Genomic DNA, 18,454 nt, shown 5'->3' on the forward strand with positions numbered 1-18,454 from the left:
CAAGAGCAATGCTGCAAGAATGAACAAGAAGCGTAAGGAGATGTTGTTCAAGCCTGGTGATATGGTCTGGGTACATTTTCGCAAGGATAGGTTCCCGAAGCTGCGGAAGTCTAAGTTGAAGCCTCGTGGTGCTGGTCCTTACAAAGTGCTTGCCAAGATCAATGATAATGCATACTCGATAGATCTTCCAGTTGATGAGTTTGGTGTCAGTAATTCTTTCAATGTGGCTGATTTGACACCATATGACGGAGACGACCTTGGAGCATCGGGGTCGACGCCTTTTGAAGGGGGGGGGGAGATGATGAGGACATCCCTACCTCACTACTACCTCCGTCATTGCAAGTTGAAGATGAACCTGCTGTGAAGCTCAAGTCCGATGAAGTTCGGATTGGACCAATTACAAGGGCTCGTGCGAAGCTACTTAAACAACAGGTGAACTTGTTTCTAAACGGTACTTTGATTGATGAGAACTTTATACTGCCTAAGTCCTATTACTTATGTATCATCAGGTATCAAGAAGAGACGAGCATCGCACGAGGAGGAGAGGAGCAGCTGGACATGAAGATGGACGTCAAGATGGCCGTGAAGCTGGACATGGATCTGGACATGAAGATATCTCATGAACGCGCGAGGGAGGAGCGGGAGGCATGCGCGAGAGGAGAAGACGACGTCCAGGCCGGTCCAGAACCCGGTCAGACCGGACCACCCGGTCCCTGGCCCGGTCGACCGGGCGGCAACCGGCCGCCAACCGGATACGATTTATCGTACCGGGCAAAAACCGGAAAGTTGCGAAGTTTCCAGTCTCCGCCCGGTTGACCGGACCACCGACCGGCCCGCCCGGTCCACAGCCCGGTCGACCGGATTCCAGACCGGACGCGTCCGAGTCTGTCTCGACCAGATCTATTCTGGGTCGGTTTTCTTTGTATCTTTTCGACCAGAACTTATCCCGGACGCCTATATAAGTGTCCAGGACACCCCCATAGCTGCTTTAGACCACGTTTAAGATAAACCCTAGTTCTTAGTTGTTTGCTCTGCAAAACTATTGAATTCCCTACACCATATTGCTTGATATTGTGTAGATCCTGAAAAAGTCTTGTGTGATCTGCTGTTCCATTGGGAATTAGAAGGTTGCAACTTACCGCTTCGTGGTCAGCGGCCACGTGCGCAAGTGTGTGGAGTTGCGAATATCTTGCAGGGTTGAGAGCTGTTGCATTGGCGACAGGGACCAATCGAGAGATCTCGTTGCGTCATACAAGTTATCATCCACTACATCGTCGTGTTCCTCCGCTGCTATCGTCCCGTGATCATCATCACCACCGTTGCTTACTGAGAAGATCGGGCCACCCCATATCATCACTGTTTCGTTGGGGCAAAGTACTTTGGTTGTGTTGTGCAGGTTCCACGTTGGCGCCGGAATCCCTGGTGTTGCGCCGCACTACATCTCGCCACCATCAACCTTCAACGTGCTTCTTGGCTCCTACTGCTTCGATAAACCTTAGTTTCTTACTGAGGGAAACTTGCTGTTGTACGCATCACACCTTCCACTTGGGGTTCCCAACGGATGCATGCTGTAAGCGTATCATATATCTTTGCAAAGGGCTGATAAATCTACTGCTATTCCTGTTGGTATATGTGAGGATGTTCCTGTTCAAGTTACTAATAACTGCTTGATATTAACTGATTTTGTTGTGTTGGAAATGCCTGAAGATGATAATATGTCTATTATTCTTGGGAGACCTTTTCTTAATACCGCAGGGGCTGTTATTGATTGCAATAAAGGAAAGGTTACTTTCAATGTTGATGATAAGGAGCATACCGTCTATTTCCCCAAGAGGATTGATAAAGTATGTGGAGTCAATACTATTTCTAATGTGAGAACTATCAAAATTGAAACTATTGATTGTCCTATATATGAGCCTAAAGAAGGATATCAAAATATTATGATTGGATCCATATCAATACAATTCAAGGTAACATGATTGATTTGAGGTTTATTTCTTCTTATGCTATGTAAAATTTATTTGGTGGCAAGACTTGATCAACCTTGTTAACAAATACTTTTTATATGCATAGAGGAGGTAAACAACATCTCTTTCTTTCTCCATTTGCTTTATTTGCTGTAGCACTTTTGATTTGCAAAGTTCCTTAGTTAATTAGAGATTTCAAAAAATTTCCTGTCCAGTAATAATAAACTTAATGCCCAGAAATGTGCATTTTTCAAAGTTTTCAAAAATTCAAAAAAATTATACCGTTGGTCCTATTTTTCGAAAATGCACCTGGGAGCACCTGGGGATGACCAGTGGGGCACCCCAGGGTGGCACCCCACAGGCCGGCACGGCCAGCAAGGGGGGCGCGCCACCCTGGTGTGTGGGTCCCCCTTTGCCCCACTTTAGCATCTCTCCCTCCCAGACTCTTCTCTCTCCCGAAAAAATCAACACCAGTTTTCTCTCACTCGCGTTTTTGCTCAAGAGCTCAGGATTTTTCGATCTCTTTGCTCAGCCCAGATTTCTGTCTGAAATTTGGCACATTTGCTCTCCGGTATGTGACTCCTCCGATTATCCAAGTAGAATTTTATTTGGTTGAGTATATCTTGAATATTTTGCTGCTGTAGGTAACATGTTTAGTGAGCTTGCATGCTTTTTCTAAGTTGTATAAACTAGTTTTGATGCATGATTAGTACTCTAGCAAGTTCCTATAGTAGTTCCCCTTGATTATATGTCACCAAATCAAATTTTATATTTTTTGTTGAAAAATTTCAGAAAAACAAGATGGATAATTTCAACTTTGGAGAAGTGTTTCAGAGAGAGACAACCAGCACCGGAAGGCCCTCTAGGACCGCCACCCGATTCAGGCGATCCTACAATGAGGATGTCATCGCACCAAGCTTCGCGCCCGAAGAAGACAATGAGGCTCCTAATGCTTCATCTTTCCCATGTTATGATTTTCTGAGTAATGCAGGGTTGTTGGATGATTTCTTCACCCTCGTCAACAGGGCGGGTTTAGCCGCCTATGTGGGAGATGAAAGGGAGCAATACTACATGCTCACCAAAATCTTCGTCGAGAGCTTCAAGTTCCACAACAAGCACTATGGCCCGACAGTTGCATTCAAGATTTATGGTAATCCTATTACTATGGAATTGGAATAATTTTGTGTTGCATTGGGTATTGCCCCTGTAGGTACATCAAGGAAGATTGATGACAACCCCCGGGACTTGTTGGAGCTTTATCGAGGGATCGCTAATGATGATTGTCGCACCATTCAGCGTGGCAAGATAAGAAACATCCAACTCCCCGCCATTAAGTATTTTGCCTATTACATTGCTACTAGCATTCTTGGTAGGGAGAACACTAGCAATATTTCTAGCTACCATCTTGCTTTCTTGATTGCTGCACTTACTGGACAGACACCTTATCATCTAGGTTCTCTTATTGCTCGCCGCTTGTCTAACAGGGGGCCTATTTTTGGAGGAACTATTGCATTGCGCATTTTAACACATTTACAACTTCCCCTTGACTCTAATGATGTGCCATTAACTCCTAGGAGGCTTGATATTGCTGCAATGAAGAGCCATCATTTTGTTACCGCTGATTCCACTCCAGATAATTTGGTCTATAGAATGTTGTTTGCTGACGGGGATGAGAAGGAAATTCCTTTTCCCCAGCCAGATTTGTTCAGTATTGACAGGAAACCATGGTCGCGCTCTAAGGAGGAGGTGGAGGAGAAACTGAAGATACAAAGCTTCCACCAGCAGCATGACTCCGAAGACGCCGATCCCTCCTACGAACACACCGTCACGTATCCGGGTGCTTCTTCTAGCACATACCCGGAATATGATCCATCTTCGTCGTACTACGGAGATGCAACTTCATGGCCACGATGGGATTGAACTCCACTTAGGCCAAAAACCTAAGCTTGGGGGGAGGTATATCGGCATCACTCATTCTTTGCATATTATGGTTGCTGGATACTTGTATATACTTGTTTAGTTTGTTTGAGTGGTTTTCTAATGAGAGGGAGATGATATTTGGGGAAGTGCTGCCTGAAAACAGATTCTGGACTGTTACCGAAAAAATTCTAAAAAATAGCCAGAACGGTATTTTGCGAAGCCAATTTTTGTGCATGTTCCCCAGGTTGTTATCTAACTTTCATTAGTTGAACACTTTTCGATTTGAGAAGTGGAAGTATTTCTTAAAAATCGAGTACTGTACTGCTGTCAAGTTTGACGAATTTCTGCTGCTTTATGTTTATGTGACTCTTTTAGTTTGCCATTTCTTGTTTTTGCTTTGTTTCTTTCCTAAAACCCAAAAAGACCAAAAATATTTCTCTTTTTTCTCTTCACTATTTGTTTGTTTTGGTTTCTTGCATTTATTTTGCTTTATTTGCTATCGTTGGTTTGCTATAAGAAAATCCAAAAAGATTTTGTTTTATTTGCTTGTTTCCTCTTGTTCTTGTTTCCAATTCGAAAATACCAAAAATATTTGCTGTTCTTCTTTGGTTTGTAAAGTTCATTTTGAGTTCAATGGTCTTCGGTGGCTGGAGCGTGGTTTTTATTTCATATTATCCAAGCTACACAAGTGAAAGGCAATAATGACGATCTACGACAATTGGATTATGGTGACAGGCTGGTATGAACTCTATTTGTTTTCATTTTTGTACATATACTCATACATGTGAGCATGCTTAGTTGGTCCATGTGAGGTATATGTCATTTGAGAAAGTCTAGTAGTTCATGATCTCTCATGTTTAGCTCCAATTTATTAATATGAGTAGCATGGATGTTTGCTTGCATTGTTTTATTCATAAGTTGGTATGACATTGTGGTATCCTCCTCTGAATAATTCATTTATATCGACTTGGTACATTCTCACGCATGCATATGACTGAACAAAAGTCAATTAAGCCTCGATGATTTACATTGCTTCAGAGTTCTTGTATCACTTTTATGCCTCCGTTAATTTATTTTGCCGCAAGCATGATTATGACAGTTACTGCTCTCTTGATTTGTCGCTTCCCAGTCTATTGCTAGCTTTCACTTGTACTGAGCGGGAACGCTGCTCGTGCTTCCAAACACCTGAAAACCAAGTTGTTCCAAAGTGTCCACCATAAATACCTATGCATGGCATTTCAAACCATTCCAAGTAAATTCTCATGCGCTACCTTTAAAACCTTCAAAATGCTTCTCAATTTGTGTTAATGTTTCATAGCTCATGAGGAAGTGTGTGGTGTTTAACTTTCAACCTTGTCATTTACTCTTGACGGACTTTCATTATGTACTAGTGGCACATTCGCTTATCCAATAATTTTGCAAAAAGAGCTGGCAATGGGGTTCCCAGTCCCAAATTAATTAACCTAAATAGACACTCCTCCATGGTATGTGATTGTTGGACGACACCCGAAGGATTCGGTTAGCCATGGCTTGTGTAAGCAAAGGTTGGGGGGAGTGTCATCATAATAAAACTAAAATAAAAAGGCACTCCTTCAGGGTATGAGATTGTTGGCAGGCACCCGAGGATTCGGTTAGCCATGGTTTGTGAAAGAAAGGTTGGAAGGAGTGCCACATAAACATAAAAATAATTCATGGGAGCCGCTCTTGGAAGTCCGGTTGGCGAGGTAGTTGGTGTACCCATTACCATTCGTTGACAACAACAAACACCTCTCAAAATAATTTTACTCCTGTTTTAAAAATGAAAAGCTCTAGCGCATGTTAATCCCTGCTTCCCTCTGCGAAGGGTCAATCTTTTATTTTTATGTTGTGTCTCCATCCTTTCTTTGAGCACTATCTTGAGAGCACAACTGTCATTCTTAGTACAATATGCTTGTCTCAAAATATGATTGATTGTGGTATAACTTTGATGCTTTTATCTTTGACAATCACTACTTCTAGTCTTTTTATGAACTTCAGAGGTGCCTGAGCATTTATGTTTTGCTGATCAAATATGGGCAAGCGAGATACCACTTTATCATACTCTTTTATGAACATTGCAATCCTGCTTATAGACATGATTCATGATGCTTATTATTAATTGTTGGTACCTCTCCATGATTGACATAGCTGTTAGATAATCTTATTTGCATGCATCTTATTATGAACTGCCTAAGTGTTAGCCATAGCATGAGAATATATACATCATATGAACAAATGTGTTCGTGAAAGTTCTTTTATCGCATCAGTTGTTAACTGAATTGCTTGAGGACAAGCAATAAGCTAAGCTTGGGGGGAGTTGATACGTCCAAAACGTATCTACTTTCCCGAACACTTTTGCTATTGTTTTGCCTCTAATTTGTGTATTTTGGATGCAACTAACACCGACTAACGCTGTTTTCAGCAGAACTGCTCTGGTGTCTCGTTTTTGTGCAGAAATCCAACTTTCAGGAAAATCCTCGGAATTTATGCAGAAGGTCCTATTTTCCCAGAATATTGGCGGAGCCAGAAGGGCAAGCCAGGTGGGGGCCCGAGGGCCCCACACACTAGGCCGGTGCGGCCCAGGAGGGGCCCGCACGGCCCTAGTGTGTGGCGGCCTCGGTCGGCCCCCGACGCCCTCCTTCGGACTACTTATTGCCTTCGACCTAAAAACGCACGGGGAGAAGCAGAAGTCGCCAGAAACCCTCCAGAACGCCGCCACATCGCGAAACTCCGTCTCAGGAGCCAGAAGTCTCCGTTCTGGCACTCCGCCGGGACGGGGAATTGGAGGAGATCATCGCCATCATCACCACCGACGCCTCTCCATCGACCAGCCATGTTTCCCCCATCCATGTGTGAGTAATTCCCCCGCTGTAGGCCGAAGGGGATGGTAGGGATTGGATGAGATTGGTCATGTAATAGCATAAGATTGTTAGGGCATAGTGCCTAGTGTCCGTAATTGGTACTTTGATGATATTATTGCAACTTGTTATGCTTAATGCTTGTCACTAGGGCCCGAGTGCCATGATCTTAGATCTGAACATGTTATTGTTTCATCATGATATTCATTGTTTATGATCTTACCTGCAAGTTGTATACACATGTCGCTGTCCGGAACCAATGGCCCCGAAGTGACAGAAATCGGGACAACCGGAGGGGATGGTAGTGATGTGAGGATCACATGTGTTCACGGAGTGTTAATGCTTTGCTCCGGTACTCTATTAAAAGGAGTACCTTAATATCCAGTAGATTCCCTTGAGACCCGGCTGCCACCGGCTGGTAGGACAAAAGATGTTGTGCAAGTTTTTTATTGCGAGCACGTACGACTATATATGGAACACATGCCTATTGATTGCTTTGTACTTAGACACCGTTTTATTATTATCTGCAAATGCCCTGCTATGATTGTTACATGAGTTTCTCTCATCCATGCAACACCCGTTATCCGTCCCCGTGCCTACAATATTTTAATCCTGCTGTTTACTATAATCACTACTGCTTTCTCTGCTACTCTGCTGCTACTATTTCACTACTGATACTGCTATAAAACTGTTACTACTGATAAACTCTTGCGAGCAAGTCTGTTTCCAGGTGCAGCTGAATTGACAACTCCGCTGTTAAGGCTTTCAAGTATTCTTTGTCTCCCCTTGTGTCGAATCAATAAATTAGGTTTTACTACCCGCGAAGACTGCTGCGATCCCCTATACTCATCATGGAGCGACGAAGAAATATATGCTGAATGAAGAACAGATTCATTCATCCTGTGGTATCCTAATCTTCATGTTGTCGTGAACATTAACATCATTATTGGCTGCTTTTGGCTATTGTATGCAGTTTATGTATTATATTTAGTTTTCTGGATTTATTATGCTCCTGTGAATTTATCCCATACTAGCTTCTAGATTTGCTACTAGATTTGTTACCATATTGGACAAAAAAACGAGGATCAAAAGGCAACAATCATTGAAGAAAGACAGAAATAGAAGTTTCTCTAGATTTGATACTCCCTCTATGCCGGTTTACTAGAGCTATAGTGAAATAAGAAAAAATCCATGAAATTGGGCTAGATTAGCTAATCAATACGTGATTTAATTGTTGAGACTCCTTGAAACCAGCATCTCTTCTCGTAGTAACATCAGCCTAGGTGAAAACCGCATGCATCGTGTGAACAGGATATGCATGGCGTGTGAACAGGCTATGCATGGGTCTCTCCGCTTCTCTTAAACTTCAGCCTTAATTAGCACAGGAAAAGAGAGAATTAAGGGACTAAATCAACGTTCATCCAGATTACCGTGGCCCAATCAGTTAACACCTTGGTCGCATCGCAATTCATCACAAGCCTAATAAACCGGTATGGAGGGAGTAACACTGCTGCTGCTACTAGATGTCAAACTACTCCCTCTATGCCGGTTTACTAGGCTTATAGTAAAATTAGAAAAATTTCATGAAATTAGGCTAGATTAGCTAATCAATACGTGATTTAATTGTTGAGACTCCTTGAAACCAGCATCTCTTCTCTTTTCGTAGTAACATCAGCCTAGGTGAAAACCGCATGCGTCGTGTGAACAGGATATGCATGCCGTGTAAACATGCTATGCATGGGTCTCTTCGCTTTTCTTAAACTTCAGCCTTAATTAGCACAAAAAAAGAGAGAATTAAGGGACTAAATCAACGTTCATCCAGATTACCGTGGCCCAATCAGTTAACACCTTGGTTGCAGCGCAATTCATCACAAGGCTAATAAACCGGTATGAAGGGAGTACTAATTTGATGAAAAGAGAGAACTGTTAATTTGCTGGAGCAAATCCATTCTTTTTTTGGTGCCTTAATCCTCCATGTTTAATGCGTGGCAGGGAATCTTGAATTAAATGCGCGAGATTTACTGCTATAATTAATTAATGTAATTTAATGGGCGGGGTAATAGAAAACGACATGAAAAAGAAAGGGAATTGATTCGCACGAGGCTTCGCGGGGTCGAACGTCAGGGAGGGATTTCCGTCTTGTGGGTGCCCAAAACCAGCTCTCGTTCCTCTCAACAACAAACCATGAAGATTAATTCTTGAGAGTGTGTATTCAGCTTTCACAGAAGAATTTTAAAAAATAAACCAAAACATGCATATACTCCGGCGTAAAACTTTGGCACTTCTCGCAAATTCGTAATGATTAATGTTGGTAAAATATTATATGGTATCTAACAAATCACGTCCGTTGTTCAACACGAGCTTATATCGAAGAGAAATAGAAACAATTTAACAAGGAGATAATCACTTCCCCGATTTGTACTAGTGCAGACTAAACCATCAAATTCATATTACAGCAACAGCTAATGTCTATAGAAAATTACATGTTGGCAATATAACTTGCATATACGTAATACATGATGAATCGATCTCCAGTAAGAAGTCAAGATTAAGAACGTTATTTATCTTTTGCGGGAGATAAAAATCAGCGGAAACCAGATGCACGAGTTTATGAAAATACACTTGACTGCCATGGTTTGAAATCTGGCGTGCCGGAGCAGCTCTGCGTTCTTCTTCTCCAGAGCGAGCTTCTCAGCGCGGAGACGACCCAGCTGCTGGAGCGGGTTCCGACCCTGGATGGCCGTCCTCGAGGACGACGAGGACACGAGCCGACGCTGTCCTTCCCTGGCGGCCGCCGTGAAGTTCGCCTGCGGTGCGCGGAGGTTCCTCGCTGCTGACCGAAGCGCCGCAACCGCTGCCATCGACTTACGACGATTGTTTCGCTCGCGGTGATCTCTCCCTAGCTAACTAGTTTCTGCTTCGAGTTTCGCTGTCCCGGTTTGTGTCGACGTGATCGGCGTGTTGTCGGCTCAGGGTGCCTCCCTGCGTACTCATATACTACTAGCCTAGGATTTCCTGTTTCCGACTCGAAGACAACCTGCGGGCCGTGTATTGTCCTGTAGTCCTGATCCGAAGGTGAAGGCGAGGTTCTGCACTTACTATGCTTCTACGACAAGCTGTGCTCGAGCGACGTCTTGACGTCGACATGTTCTGACGTGTCCACGCACTCCTCCTCAAAATAGCTTTCACCCGGCTTTATAAATAAAACCACATCCATACAAAGTTTAGATACAACACAACGAGCACACAACACACACCAATGGTCTGCTGGGGCAACAACACAACATGCACACAAGAACGGGAAAAACGATACAACCCCCACAGAAGAGGGCCACTCAGAGGCTGGACGACGTAGAAATGCGACGGGCTGCCGCAAGAAGATCCTCCAACATGCCGTTCAGGCGCTCCCTGTCCCGCTGCCTACATAGCGGGTACCACTGCTGCAATAAAGCCAAGAAATAGTAGATAGAGTCAGAAGCGCGTCGAGGTAAGATACGCTCAATGACCATCTTAGAAGCGCGTCGAGGTAAGATACGCTCAATGACCATCTTATTGCGCACAGTGCACAGAGTCCAGGTCAAAGCCGCGAACAATAACCAGAAGAGGCGCCTCCTCCTACCGGTGTTGTTCGCATGTGCCCCAATGAACTCACCGACGGCTGAAGCCTGCCACTCAGGCCCCAGCGCCTCCTGGAGGAAGCTCCAAAGGAAACGGGCCGCGGAGCAAGAGAACATGATGTGTGTCGTCGTCTCCGGGATCGCACACAATGGACAAAGCCCGTTGCCCGGCACGTGCCTCTTCGCAACCTCCACCCCAGAGGGAAGGCGATCCCTAAGTAACTGCCATAAGAAAATCTTCGTCTTAAGCGGGATAGGCGCTTTAAAAAGAGGGGGGCCGTCCAGGGAAGCGGGGGGCCCCTAAACATGGCCCGATAGGCTGTCCACACGGAGAACGAGCCGGATGGCGTTAAGCGCCAAGAAGACGCGTCTAATCCCCCCGGCAGAGTGTTCGGGAGGAGGTCCCGCAGCAAGGTCAGACTCAGGGCCTCTTCTTGGGTAAGACTGCGACGGAACAGGATATCCCAGCCCCCCTAGGCGGCGTCGGCAACAAGAATAGGGGGTATGCGCAAATGGTGAAGAGGTCTGGGAAGTCAAGACAAATGGGGCAGTCTGCCCACGCACTCATCATGGGTGGTAGACCGGTTAAGCTTTTTTTAACAATTGATGTTATATTAGTATCAATCTGATACCAAATATACACTTGGTTTCCATGCTAACATGATATCTAGAGCATAGTCCAGACATCAAGGGACCTGGTACACAAATTGTCAGAGTAAAAAATCAATCTTTTACCCTTGTTTGTAAGTTCACAATAGTGATTACTCCATTAGAAATTGTCACATTGTTTGTTCGATATCGGAACGCTTAGAGTTTTGATAGTCAAAATACTCAAAATTAATTGGACTTTTGCATGACGAAAAACAAACAATTCAAAGGAAAAGTAGCTGTAAAAGGATTCATTGTTAGAGTAGCACATGTGCACATATGTTGATCAATCTAAAATAAAAGAGATACACTAGTAAGTGAAGTATTCTTAGCAATTTTGCTTTCCAATTTATCCTAATACACCTCACATCGTTTTGCAAAATTCTAGGCTTCGACTAGACGATCATTAGCAAGACAGCAATTTGCTGCGATCGAGTAGCATAGAAAAGCAGCAGCACGGTGGGATGGCAGCTGATCAGTCTCCCTCTGTCTCAACTAGTAGTACAGTAGTACGATCCACTTTTGTATTTCAAATTCAGCGGTGCCACTGCCAAGTGCCATTAAGTTGTGCGACCTCCAGAGTTACTGAAACCAAACGGCGTCGCGCTGTTACTCCCATGAGCTAGCAGTAATGTCAATGCTCTTCAAGTCTTCATCCAACGCACTTCGATTCCCGCACTCCAGTTCACTACTCGCCTACTTAACCTCTTCATCTACCCCTGTTCTTTCAGCTACGAGAAGAGAAATTAGATTCAGCATCTCACAGCACCTCTCCACTCCGAAGCCTCTCCTCCCTTTGGCCATGCGGCCGGACTGGTCTTCCCTCCCGTCCGAGCTCCTCGGCCACATCGCCGACTGCCTCCTCGCCACAAACGACGTGGACTGCTACATGGACTTCCGCGCCGTCTGCACCAGCTGGCGCTCCGCCACGGAAGACCCCAAAGGCAATCTCTTCGACCTCCGTTTCCGCCCTCGGCGGTGGATCATCGTTGACGAGGTCTTCCAGACAGACGCGCGCCTGATGATCAACACCGTCACGGGCCGCGTCCGCCGGAAGGACCTCCCGCTGCTCCGCAAGTACGATGTCATCACCACCACTCCATGCGGCTTCCTCGTCCTCGCCGACCTGGAGCCCCCTCACGCTGCGCGTGTCCTCAACCCTTTTACTGGCCACATGATTCGATTCATGGCGGAGGTGCCCTTCGAGCTTGGTATTTCGGCGGCCGCTCTGTCCTGTGGGTCTTCGCCCAAACTCCTCTTGGTATCCGACAGATGCCAGGAGCAGTACTCTGCGTCTCTAGACTCTACTGGTAATTTCAGTCTGGATGAAAGCTTCATCTGTTTTCTTGCTACGCGGCTGGCCGTGGGCGGCGGCTTCAGCACCGACAGCAGGGCAATGTTTGTACCTTATCGGTTTTGTTTTCCTGGGAAGATGTGTCATGTGTTGGAGCAGTTCGCCATTGATGGTTCAAGGTTGTTCTCCTACCATGCTAGCACTGGGTTTGCCGATCTTCCGGGGACGGATCATACGAACCACTGTTTCTATGTGTGGTGCGCTGGACAGCCATTGGTTGTCATTATGCAACAGGATAGCTTCAAGGTTTTCTGTATGCAGACTGGTGGTGATGACGATGAGCTCAAGCCTGTGAACAACATCCGCAACCAGGCTATCTTCGTCGGTTACCGGAGGAGCCTGTCTGTCAGTGCTGGTAATTTACCATCAGTCGATGCTAACTGCATCTACTATGTGAAGTCCACAGATTCAGCGCTGGACATCTACAAGTCAAGGAAAAAAATAGCGCGCTAAACAAAATAGCGTGGCATTACAAAATACGCTATGAAGATTATAACGTGCTAATAGCGCGCTATTTTATAAAATAGCGTTTGACAAAAAAGTTAAAAATAAAAAATATAGTATATATACTAAGGATTTCAGCAGCTCAAAAATTATCCACATCACAATGATCAACAAATTAAATTACAAAGTCCTGGCCGCACTGAAAGATAAAGATTTATTAGTCCAACAAGTAGATAAGTGGATAAGTAGATAACTAATTTAACCTGCCAACATGCAAACAATTAAAGAGCTAACTACATAGAAGAAGTAGTAATTAATCAAAATGAGATGAACTAGATGAATAATGCATTCATTCATCATCTGATTCAGAAGAAGAACCGCATATTGCAGCTCATCATAATGAAAAATTTGAACCAACTTTTTTTCTTAAGCAGATTGCATCAGTAGATCTTACTCGTTGTGATGATGATTCTTCTTCTTCAACATGTATGCATCGTATGAGGATGAGTGGGAATCGTTGATGTGTTTTTGTGGTTTCCAACGGGTTGAATGACTACGTTTAGAATGAGGATTTTGGAAGCTCGTGGATCAAAAGATCCAACATAGCTAGTCGGCTGCTCTATTTTCTTGTAAAAAATAGCACCACTACAACGCTATAAAAATAGCGCCGCTATAATGCTACGAAAAATAGCGCGCATAGCGCCGCTAATAGCGTGATTAGCGTCATAGCGAGACAAATGTGCATAGTGTAGCGTTCACTCTCCAAATACGCTATAGCGCCGCTATAACGCCGAAATAGCGCGCTATTTTTTTCGTTGCTACAAGTACGAGCTTGAGACCGAGAAACAAGAGAGGGTCTCCGAAGCCATAGACTCATTGAACCCCATCACACTGTCTTTGGCCAGCCCTCCGTTCACCATCCTCCAGCTCCTCTCTAGTTACACCATCAACGCTTGGGAATCTCAGCTTGCGATCCAACATCGACAGCAGATGGAGCTAGATGATCGGGCAAACTCTGAATATTTTGAGTCCATGATGGAGACGCTGAGGTCTATGGATGAAGTCTCAGGCAGCTCAACTTCAACATGTTAAGCGAGTAATAAAATTGATTGAGCTGAACTTTTTCGCTTCTTTCGGTTATTCAGTCTTTGCTCCCGCTTCAGATTCACAATTGTATCCAACTCGCTTTAGTTTGTATGCTTGTTTGACGATATCTGAAACTAGGGCGACCACTTAACATTTTCGTTTCAAGAACATAGAACTTTCTATCTTCGTTTTTCTCCTAATATTTGATATCGGAACGCTTAGAGTTTTGACCGTCAAAATACTCAAAATTTATTCCACTTTTGCAAGCCGAAGAACGAACAATTCAAAGGAAAAGTAGCTGTAAAAGGATTCATTGTTCGAGAGATACACTACCACATAGCACATGTGCACATATGTTGATCAATATAAAATAAAAGAGATACACTAGTAAGTGAAACTTTTCATAGCAATTTTGCTTTCCAATTTATCCTAATACATCTCATATCCTTTTGCAAAATTCTAAGCTTCAACTAGACAATGGAATGAACTAACTAGTAGTCATGTCGTGGGCGCCCTTTAGGCGTGGAAGAAGTGGAAACGCCTGATATGCTTTATTGTGGATTGTTATAAAATTCTCTCTGCGAAGGAAGAGAAGCTTGACATTTTATTAATCGATTTCATTCGGAACCTAATGATATGGTTAATGAGGAGGAAAATGCTATGTTTGATGCTCCTTTCTGGGAGGAAAAGAGCAAGGAGTCAGTATTGTGGTCATATATGCTGAGGGGGCTCCGCGACCGGATAGTTTCTCCTTTCTTTACTATCAAAACGTCTGGGAGGTAATTAACTTGGACCTGATCAATTTCTTTAAAGATTTTGATGATAACAAAGCTGATGTGTATAGATTGAACTTTAGTTTGGTTGGTCACAAATTCCAAAAGAGATTGATAACTACACCAAACTAATTGATGCATTTAAGTTCCCATGGTGTAGTAATCTTTTTTTGGAACAAGATTAGGGCCTAGAAGGCCCCAGAGATTTCATTAGATCACACGTGGCGGGTACAATTTACAAGGAGGTCCTATGGCATCTATTGCACAGAGAAATCAGAATTTGAAGAAAGACCCTCCAGATTTTACAACTAGCACCCTGAGACAGAAAATAAGAAAGCAATCGGGTCCTTGGACGCCTCCGCCACCATTCGCCGGCGACCTCAAGACGTTGCCGTCGAGATGTGACGCCAAGTTGCTCAACAGCGTTATTCCGGCGAAGTTGCTGATCCGCCGGCCGCTCCTCCTCCTCCGGGGACGAGCCACTTGTTGGTGGAGAAGCATCGAGCTCCGACGAACAGAGCACAGGAGGGCCTCCGTATTGGAGGTAGTAGATGGCCCGCCTTGCCGGCCAAGGATCACGGCGTCGCTGGAAGAGGCCGCGTGTGTCGCTCGATGGAGTGCTGGAACAACATCTCCATAGCACCCTGTAGGCAGAAGTCGACGAGCAGGGTTCGCCAGTGCATCGCCGCCTCTCCTCTTCTGGCCACCATGGCAAGGAAGGAGATGCTAATTAGCAACCGCCAACCACGCGCCGCGTCGATGAAGAAGACAGAATCCTCTGCCTCGATCCAAAAACAGCACGCCACACCTCCACTCCTCCTCGCCACCAAGGCCGGCCAGAAGGAATGCAGTAGCATACCTTGCAGATCCGAGAAGAATCCCCACCTCACCTCCACGACCGGCCTGGGGTTCTCCGTCTTGACTGCGGATGAGGGATGGATAAGAGCCTGCCGCCGCAGACTTATTGAAGGAGACGGCGCTGCTTGCCGCCGCATCTCCCTCCGACCACCGGAGCAGAGAGCCCACCACCAGCAGCAACCCTAACTTGGACGGGATCCAGCGGCGAGGACCCAGGCCACCGCCTCCTCTACGGGGCATCCGCCCAAAATGGTGGCGAACTGCCACAAACACTACAAAACCTACAGAGCTACAGCTAAAACTACTCCGGCGCTTCACCTCCACCGCCTCCGGCCGGCTATTCCGGCGGAGTGGCTTCGGATCGGCCCGGACGAGAGAGGAACACGGCCGAGTACTGTAGAGGGCTGAGAGCTAGAGGGGGGGAAATGAGTCAGCCCGTGTAGTTACCAATCTATAAGTAAAATACATCTACATACATTCGTATCTAGAGAAAGGTAAGTCATTTGTTTATGAGTGGAGGAAGTACTTTTCTTGAATTCTTTGAAACTTCAAATTTGAGGCACATGCATGTGCAGCTTGGTTGGCCCGCTGTGATGCGCGAGCAAGCCTTTTCATCAGTAGAGAAGCACATGTTACGGCAAAAAAAGGAAAAAATTAGAGACTGTTAAGACCTTTTAACACGACACACACATTGCCACCGAATATGGAAGCAGCCCTAATTCCGTTAATTATTCTCCTACTCTGTCCCGATTGGAGGTAAGACATATGGAAGCATATCACCGAGAAGAAAAAATGTCATGTCAAACATCATGAGTGAAATTCAAACATAAATACAACTTCTAGAAGACTCCAAATGAATCATAGCACAACTATTCGTGAAAGACGCAAACTCATCGATCGGAACCATGGACGCACTAGTGGAAAACGGGGCTATAGGCCCGGTTCATTTGGGCCTTTAGTCCCGGTTTTCAAACCGGGACCAATTAGGCGGGACTAAAGGTCCCCCCCTTTAGTCCCGGTTGTAAAACAAACCGGGACTAAAGGTCCCGCCACGTGGGCTGCTGGCGCGCGTCGAGTAAAAAACCCTTTAGTCCCGGTTTGTAACACGAACCGGGACTAAAGGTTATTTCGTTATTTTTTTTATCTATTTGGTTTCCAATTATTTTTCGCTCCTCTTTTTTTTCCTATTTTTTCAGAATTTCTAGTATTTCAGATATTTAACTAGTTTAGTTTCTAACTCCACTTAATCTCTAACTACCCTTAATCTCTAGTCAAATTACTTACTCGTGGTCCAACTTCCCGCTCGGTCACCCATCCTCCCACTACTCCAGCACTAGCACGCTTAACTTCCAAGTTCCTTTCCCATCCCGCTTCCAAGTGCTTCGCGCGCATGTTGTGATACTAGTATCATATCAATCCTATTAACATGTTGGTCTATGTCACACTTATTTATTATTCGAATTTCCAAATAATTATTTTAATAAACAAAACTAATAACGTACATGTTGTGGTAATGGTATTATAATTATAATTTTTTAAATTTGTATTATAATTGTTTTTTTTAATTTATTATTTTTTAATATTTTTTTGCCAAACTTGAAAATTTGAAAATCTAAGAAATTGGCTAACTTTATGGTTAAGTAATAGTAATCTTTATGTATGATGTAATTATTATTTTAAAAAAATTTAAAAAATAAAATTCCGAATTTCTGGCAAAAACTAAAATCTTCCTGCTTTCATATTTTCATTTGGAATTTTGAGAATCTAAAAATTGGCTAACCGGGTAAAAAACCTTTAGTCCCCCTTCGTATTACGAACCGGGACTAAAGGGGACCTTTAGTCCCGGTTCGTAATACGAAGGGGGACTAAAGGGTTTTGCCCCATAGACCACCCTTTAGTCCCGGTTCGTAATACGAAGGGGGACTAAAGGGTCCAAACGAACCGGGACTAAAGGGTTTTCATGATGAACCGGGACCAATACCCCCTATTGGTCCCGGTTTGGTTCAAAACGGGGATTAAAGGGTGGGACGAAAGGCCTCTTTTCCACTAGTGACGCAGCATCGGTACGGTACAGAACGATTTTTTTTTTTTTTTGTAGCAGGGCAATACGTGTGCATCCCTAATATCTTAGGTACCTCGCGATATTAAAAAAATTTGTCCTTCGTTGAAATAAAATAGTCGTAATCTTCGAAAGACCTTCTCAGGTGGCGCTCAATTTCTATGAGTCTTCGCTTCTCAGCTTTATCCCGCCTTATCAGAGAACCTAAATGCAGTAGCAGGATCACCGGGCTTGCTAGTGTCGCCACAAGCCACAGTTGTTTTTTCCACAAGGTCCCAGATTTGCCGTTCCCCGTTGAAGAAGATCCTGCAGCCTGCCGTGCGTACGTGACCACGCATACATAGAGATTTAGGTACGGCACGCGAATATATAACTTCAATTGATGGAGAGCCCGGACCGAGTACGTACGATTAATTTTACCTTTTTGTTAAGCGGATTTATGGAGCTGCTGAACGGCTGGCGAAGCGAGCTCCCGCCATGGCCATGGCTGGTCCTTGGTGCTGCTAGCTCCTTGGTGGCCGTGAGAAACGCCTGCGGCGGTCGCTGGAGGGCGCCGCCGCAGATCCTCTTCGCCGCTAACCGAAGCGCTGCCGCCATCCAGGAGACGAGTATTCAGTTGGCGAAACTTTGTTTTTAGTTCTCTCCCAACTTCCAGGTCCGTATTTATATACTGCTGGGAACGTGTAAGCTAGCTAGGATTTCGTGTTGATCCAGGAGACGAGTATTCGTGTCGATGTCGCGTTCGTCTGCTGGCGTCCTATTCTGTCTCCAAACCTCGCTATCCTGACACATCATCTCCGACGTAAAAACTACTAATCGAATGGAAAAGACTTCGTTTCCTCCGGAGGCTGC

At 44.7% G+C, this 18,454-nt stretch overlaps 1 long non-coding RNA gene across 1 annotated transcript; it reads right to left on the reverse strand.

The window, feature by feature from the left end:
- Positions 1-17,605: 17,605 nt before the first annotated feature.
- Positions 17,606-18,222, reverse strand: LOC127338933 (uncharacterized). The gene is made up of 2 exons (XR_007874550.1): positions 18,023-18,222; positions 17,606-17,915 (listed from the first exon to the last, which is right to left on the reverse strand). It is a non-coding gene; the product is annotated as an uncharacterized lncRNA (long non-coding RNA).
- Between the last annotated feature and the right edge of the window lie 232 nt (positions 18,223-18,454).

The sequence above is a fragment of the Lolium perenne genome, chromosome 3, assembly GCF_019359855.2.
Source record: "Lolium perenne isolate Kyuss_39 chromosome 3, Kyuss_2.0, whole genome shotgun sequence".
NCBI classification, from domain to species: domain Eukaryota; kingdom Viridiplantae; phylum Streptophyta; class Magnoliopsida; order Poales; family Poaceae; genus Lolium; species Lolium perenne.